The following is a 7,676-nucleotide window of genomic DNA, read 5'->3' on the forward strand; positions in this document are numbered from 1 at the left end:
TATGTCAAACCTTATGCAATCTTCATTGCCTCATATGCGTGATTTTATTAAAGTGCAATCAAATGAAAATGAGGTATCAGGGTCTAAGCATAGAAGGTAAACAAGAACCTTGTATCTAATGTTTGTAATGAAACAATTGATTTAAAAACTATTGAATTCAAAGAAAAAGATAATCTTGTAGGAGATGTGGAAATGCTAAGACATCAAACTCTAGGGCAGATTGGAATGAAGCATGGACTAGAACTTTCGATTGGGCATACTTTGATCGTGAATTAGCTAGAATATTTTTCACATTTTGTAAACAAGATCCAAAAGGAAAGAGTGAATTTGGTAAATGTATCTCAATAAATATCCAAATTAGTGTATTACCTGATCACACAAAACCTAAGTCTCATAAGCTAGCCACATATCACTGTGATGTCAAAAAAATATTAATAACTCATACATTAGAGAAAGGAAAAGATAAAACTGATTGTGCATGTAAAGTTCTATTTGCTATTGTAAATCAACAAAGCATGACTTATCTTTTTGTACTTACGAACATAATTTAGAATTACTTGAGGTCCTTGATTGTGAATGCGCTCCTACTGAGATGTATAGAAATGATAAGGCATGTGCCATGTTTATACAATATATTAGTGAACCTATATTTAAGGCTCAAATTGCTAAGATTTAATTGTCTCATTTTTAAAGTTTAATATTAGACGAGTCTACAGATGTAGGAAATAGGCAAAATATGATTGTCCATGTTTCTTTTTTGGATAATTATGCACTTTCTACCATGTTTCTAGGTTTAATAGAGCTAGATAATGGCACTCCATCTTGTTTGTATGATACATGCATTGATTTCATGTCGAAATGTGGGCTAGATATTTCAAAAATAACTTGTTTTGGCTGTGATGGTGCCTCTGCAATGATAGGTTATCATACTAAATTATCTACTAGGTTGAAAATTGATAACACATTCATGACAAATATTCATTGCATTGCCCATAGGACAAGATTATGTTCAGCTGATATAGTAAAAAAATTTGAAATTGCACAAAGCATTGATTCATGCATGGATTCAATTGCTTCTATTTTCTTAACTTATTGCTTGTAGAACTAAAGCATTAGAGAACTTATAAGAAGAGTTCAATTGCACAATTTTACATTCCAGTCGTATTCACAAGGTAAGATGGCTTCGTAGACAAATTATTGTAAAACAAGTGTGGAATTCTTATGAGGCAATATTAGCATATACTCAATTAGAAAATATGTCTCTTTTTGATAAATTAGTAAACTTAAGAGTTCATGTATAATTTACATTTTCTATTAGATGTCTTTGATAGATTAGGCATGTTGAGTAGAGTTTTTCAAAGTGATTTTGTGGATGTTACGGTGTCATGACGTTGTTCATCCACCATTGCGAACTTGAGGGTGGAGTTTTTCACCAAGAATTTAAACACATTAGTGAATGTTATTAGGAATTTGTTTTACGTTGTGCGTTTCTTTTTGTTTGCATTTTGCATGAGCACATGTAGTTAGGCAAGGCCACATACTCTCTTTTGCTCAAAACATACAGTACTAGGGAAGGTCTATAAATGGGTAGCAAATATACAACTAAATCTTAAGGTCAGGGAGATTGAAATACACATGGACATTGGTAATGTCTGAGTTGACATGTATGTAATAGGTGGGGATCTTGAGGAGTCCTGAAGAGTTTTTAATGGCTACCAAGTAGAGATGCTTTTTCTTATGGCACTTGTTATCAAGATGTACTCAACATAGGCAATTTGATCATTTGGCTTTTGAGCTTTTCCGAAGGCTGTAAGAGTAGGGAATAGAAGCTAACATGATCTTTTTCTTGTGCATGATGAAAGCTTGTGGTAAAGTAGAAGCTTTACAGTTGGGAAGGTTGGAACACCACCTAACACTCAGCATTGGGTTGTTGTTTTTATCCGATTGTCAATAGAGAACATGTATGTGAAGCATTCTAGACTACCATAGGTACATGAAGAGTTTGATAAGTTGCCAAGTCGAAGCATTGTATCATAAGGCATAATGATCATTGGATATGCCTTGCATGGCCCCTTGAATATGGTCCTCAAACTCTATAGTGAAATACTAGAGGAGGATATTGATCTAGATAGGGTAATTCTTGTAGGTGTGATGAAAGTTTGTGCAACTACAAGAACAATGGGCCACGGAAGGTTGGTACATGATCATGCCTATCTTGGATCTCAGAAGCTCCAGTTTCGTGTGAACTTTAAAGCACACACAAAAAGGTATTTATGCTTTGCAGCAGGTCTACCTCACAATGAAATTGCAGCCTAGATCCACGAAAATGTGATGGATGATGTTTAAGAAGATCACTTTGCAATAGTGGTTGTGGCCATGGGAGTGAACATGGAAACTACTCAGTTTTTCAAACGTGATTTTGAAAAAAATGGTTCGATGGAGAGAGTTAATTTATTTTTGAATTTGGAAAATGATCCTACCATTGAGCATATTATTACTCCTAGAATTGCCTTCACAACAGTCGAGTATCTAGCATATGATCTTGGCAAGCATGCGCTTGTTATTCTCACAGATATGAGTTCTTATGATGATGTTGTACGAGAGGTCTCTATAGCATGAGAAGAAGTTCCTCCTCGTCATCGATATCGTGGTTATATGTACCTTGACTTGGCCACAATTTATGAGTGTGCAGGAAGATTCCAAGGGAGAAAGAGATCCATCACACAAATTCCCATTTTGGCCTTGCCAAACGAGGATATTACTTATCCAATTCCTGATTTAATTGGGTATTTTATTGAGGGTCAAATTTACATTGATGAACAACATCACAATCAACAAATTTATCCTCCAATCAATGTTCTTCCATCTCTTTCATAATTGATGAAGAGTGCTATTGGGGAGGGGATGACAAGAAAATATCATGTGGATGTTTCAAATCAACTCTATGCCAACTATGCAATTGGCACTATAAGGATATAGGGGCATAGCAACGAGTGTTTGCGAAGTAGATTAGTGGTATCACTATTTGCATCGCAAATAGTGACGATACTTTGAAAAACAAAAAGCGGAAAAAATCCGAGCACAGCATTTTTCTACAAAGATTTTGAGAGATAGCGAACGAGATCATGGCTTTGGGAGGGAGAGGGAGAGGAAGAGAGAAAGAGAGAGGAGAGCTTCTCATCGCCGCCAGTGCCACCATTGCCATTCTTGAAGAAGAGGAGGAAGTGCACGAAGAAAGAAGAGAGGCTGTCGCAAAGAGAAAATGAAGAATCCATCCTCAGGCCTTTGCGGTGAAAATGAAGAATCCATCCTCAGGTTGTTCTTTCTTCTTTTCTTTTGTTTCACTGTACACGCGAAATAGCGGGCACGTTTATCAACGCGTCTATTGGCGCTAGTATATAAATGCGAAAAACGTGTCTATATACCCGCGTTTTTAAATGTGCTTATAGATGCGATAATAAATACATAGATTTTTCATTTCTCATAAAGTCCCTAAATATGATCAAACATCTTAATAGCTAGTATTTTTTAGAATACATTGCCAACTTTACTTCTTTGTGATCTAATATAGCTCACCCAATCGTACTTCTTTGTGCATCTTGGTGCATTGTTATTTGGATGTGCGCATTCAATTCTAATAATATAACACAATAAACGTTATATGTATCACAAAAGTAAACGGCTCTTAATTGATATTTTAGTTGTTTCTGAGTATTACAAATATACATCCAATCATCCAAAGCTAATTATATGCTACAATGAATAATCAATCTCATCTTCAATGAGATCGGCCCTTGCTAGACTATCTACCTCTAGGTCTATGTTACCAATAGGCAATGAAACAAATAAGTCTATCCCACTATCAGATGTATTGCTATGCTCAATTTCTTCATCATTATCTGCAACCATATTGTTATCCTCTTCTGTGCTTCCTTGAACATCCTCATGGGGAACATCTTGCACTGCATCATGTATATCATCGATCATGGCATGATCATGTACATCATCGGTAGCATTGCCATATATTGGTTTTGAACAATTAGATATGGGGATGATGTGCCACCATTGGTTATTGTTTACTATTGGGTGATACACAACTTGCATTTAAAAAACAAAAAGTAAGCAACTTAGATATTTATTGTATTTTGAGAATGTATCAAGAAGTAATATATATGAAAATAAATAGCTTCTAATATACCTGCTCGCATTGTTGAGGTAGTGCGAATGTGTCATTCTTGCCTTGGTGAAATTTTGTAGAGTCAATCACTACAAAACCACTTGGATGACATCTAATTGTGCAATGCTCACACGTTGTTAGTACTTCTTTAAACCACTTCACATCTAGTACATATATAAAAAATTGTCTAAATTCAAGCTTCAAAATATCTTGGATTAAGCCACAATAACCTTCCATGGTGCCATTGGTATCATGGAAGTTTGCACAGGTACCACAATCCTGGCTATTTCTCTTATCATCTATACGTTGAGTTCGAAAATGTTTGCCTTCACACCAAATAGTATTGAACAATGTGCACTAGTAGTACATTGTTGAGATCATATTAAGGATTTAGTTAGAGATGAAACATGTGAAATTATTATATCATATATAGCTAAAGATAATTTAATTATAAGTATGTCTCACCTTTGATAAGCAACCTCGTGCGTATTCCCACTCCTCTTGCAATATATCCATCACCTCCTCTTTTTCCATCTTCTCCATTTCTTCATGTAGCTAATCTATATCAATATGATGTGGAAGCGCACTTAAATGTTCTGGATATGGGACATTATGTCCATGTCTAGCACGAAATGCTTGCCTTTCACTTACTCTTCTTGTCCTTTCTTCTTTATATAGTGTCACCCATTTGCTCATTACTTTGCTGTTAAGCACACAAAATACATTTAACTTACGAAGTTCCTCTTTAATTAGCACTTTGCTCCTTCCTTTTCCTTGAGGTGTTATAGAGGTCATCCTCAAATCTTTATTATCTTTCCATAGTCGTGGTAAAGAGGAGTCCACTTTAGTAAGATAGTCAGAGATTTGTACAAGGGATGATTGCACTAACTAACCCTTAGCCATGCTTCCCTCGGGCCGTGCCTTTTGCCTCATAAAATCTTTTAGGGTTTTCATAAAGCGCTCTAGAAAAAACATCCACCTTGCATGAACTACCCCACAAATTGTGATCTCATCAATCAGATATATGAGTAAGTGTATGTAAAATTCCCACTCAAAATATTACCAAACTTGACTCCCGCACACCGAGTAAAACCTGTGCAATGTTATCTTCCGCATTATAATTGTTGGCAATTAATTCGTAACCCACACATGCAAAAACGGGACCTCCACATTGGGAAATCGAGCCCGGGGATTCAAATCTGCATAACCCCCTCTCCTCAATCATTATCCATTTAGCCCCCTCTCCTCAATCATTATCATTTCCCCCACCTGGTTCTCGGAAGGAAAAGCTTCCTAGAAGCTTCTTGGAAGATTCCAAAGGCAAGGCTGAAGGCCTTGTGCATATGGATTGACCCGGTGAGTAAAAATCCTAGCCTTCCTATGCCTTGTGCATACATTTCATTCCCGGGGTTCATGACCCCAGCTTCCAAGGGACTAATCCCACAAAGGAGAGAAAGTTCGCAGACCACAAGCCTTCTCGTAAAGCTCCATGCCCACGAGCCCCCCCATAAGCCCAAATCCCACAAGGCCCAGTATTCTCAAGGATCCACATTTCGATGAAGGGATCTCTTGCGTACGAGGGAGAAGGGCAAGATCTTGAGTCCACTTACCAAGGCTAGAGGAAATTCACCGATCACGTAAGGGAGATGGCAAATCAAAAGTCCGTAGTCACACCTACAATGGTTCCTAAGGAGTCGCAAGGTGCACCTGTGGGAGGTTCTTCCCCAAACTTACACATGGACATCATTGCAAATCCCCATAACCAGGTTCTTGGAGTAATTTCCGCTTTGGGCATGTTTAAAAATTCGTAGGGAAGCTAAGGATATAAATTTCTTATTCATCTTGCATGCATAGTCGCGTGTTGCTATTTTGGTGCACTTCTTAAGCAAGAGTCTAAAGTCCGATTGCTTGGGCAAAGGATGAAATTGTTAAGTGCATTTTATTGACTAGCCATGGAAAGATTAAGTGCATGTCACATTTTCTTTTGGGAAATATCTTCCTTGTAATGCTTCGCATGAGGAAAAGTTGTTAACACCCGTAGGATGTCATCTGAAAAGAAATTGCAGGGCACGAAAATGGATCTATGGACTTGCATGTTGCATATGCTTGGGAAAAAAGAAATGGTTAAGAGCATCCTTGATTGGCCGTGAAGGGACAAGTGTATTTCGCGTTTAGTTAATAACTTCCTTGTTATGTCTCGCATGGAAAGAGTTGTTAACGTCCATTGCACGGCATGAATACGAAGCCCTGGACAATTTCATGGTATGCAAATGGAACCACGGACTTGTAAGTCGCATAAAAAGGATGCTTGGACATGAATTAAGTCAACACTAGCCTTAGTCTTGCATGAACTTCATTTGCAATGTTGTATCTAAGGGTCACATGTTACATAATCATCGTGCGCAAATATCACTTCATCAAGTTGCATTTAGGAAAGATTGCATGGTTTATCAAAGCATGAAATCCCATTGCATTAAATAAGATGTTGTTGGCATAGTTCCTTGATGTAAATCTTAAAGGTTCTATGCAAGATAATCCCCAATTTGACATTCCTCATGACTTTAGCAAGGAATCAAGTAGTTATTGCAATTCCTTTTAGCTGCCTAAAAGCATGAATCACATGTTGCAATTATTTGCACCTGTAGATCAAGTTTATCATCTCTAGGAATGGCTCATCCTTGTCGCAAGACAAGTAGGTCAAATTATCTAAATCACCTAACCCGTAAGGGATTCGTATAGGCATGGTTTAGTCCATACGATGAATACCTTAAGAGCTATCTACGGTTTAGCACGTTAAGGATTCGGCCTAGCTTCGCACTTGTTGCCAAGTCAAAATCCTCAAACCAAAGATCCTACCCACATTCAGGCAATGTTGGGTCAATTGGACGATCATGCAAATACGATCTAGGGTTCTACCCTAAGGATCGTTCATTCAAATGCTAAAACTCGGATTGAGTTAGAATTCCTAGGACCGAACCTTGTCGGCCTGGTGCAATCAGGATTGGGTTAGGTAAGAAGACACCCTAAACCGTGCTTCTTGTCCAAACATTACTCCTTGATCGGGAAACGCCGTGCAATGGGTGAAATGATCCCTTGGAATAGATGCGACACTTGTGCAACAAGTTGCAACGTCGCATGGCCTTGTGGTTTGATAAGAAGAGAGTTCTGCCATTCCTTGGAATGAGGTTGGCAGGTTCTTGCACAAGTTTAACTTGCAAGAGGATGAGTAGTCATCCTGTTACATCACCTTTCTTGGGAAAAATTGCTAAGTTAAGGGAAGTTAGATATTTGCTTGGAAGCAAAGGATCAATCAACAATTTGGAGCGACATGGTCGCCATGATTTACTGTTAATTTATGAAACGTAAGGTATTGGTTAAGTTGGGTTAACATGATATGGCCCTAACCCAAGGAGAAAAAGGGTGAACCAACAAACCCTTGGGGAATCTTGCCAAGTCGTACTTGATCGTGGATCGAATGCTGGATGCATTCAGAGAAAAG

General features: G+C 37.9%; 1 pseudogene; it reads left to right on the forward strand.

Moving 5' to 3' along the window:
• Positions 1-2,328: 2,328 nt before the first annotated feature.
• Positions 2,329-2,979, forward strand: LOC148027078 (V-type proton ATPase subunit B 2 pseudogene; annotated as a pseudogene).
• The last annotated feature ends 4,697 nt before the right edge of the window (positions 2,980-7,676 follow it).

Source organism: Lygodium microphyllum, chromosome 13 (assembly GCF_053477565.2).
Source record: "Lygodium microphyllum isolate KBCC chromosome 13, Lygodium_microphyllum_v1.1.10, whole genome shotgun sequence".
Taxonomy (NCBI): Eukaryota; Viridiplantae; Streptophyta; class Polypodiopsida; order Schizaeales; family Lygodiaceae; genus Lygodium; species Lygodium microphyllum.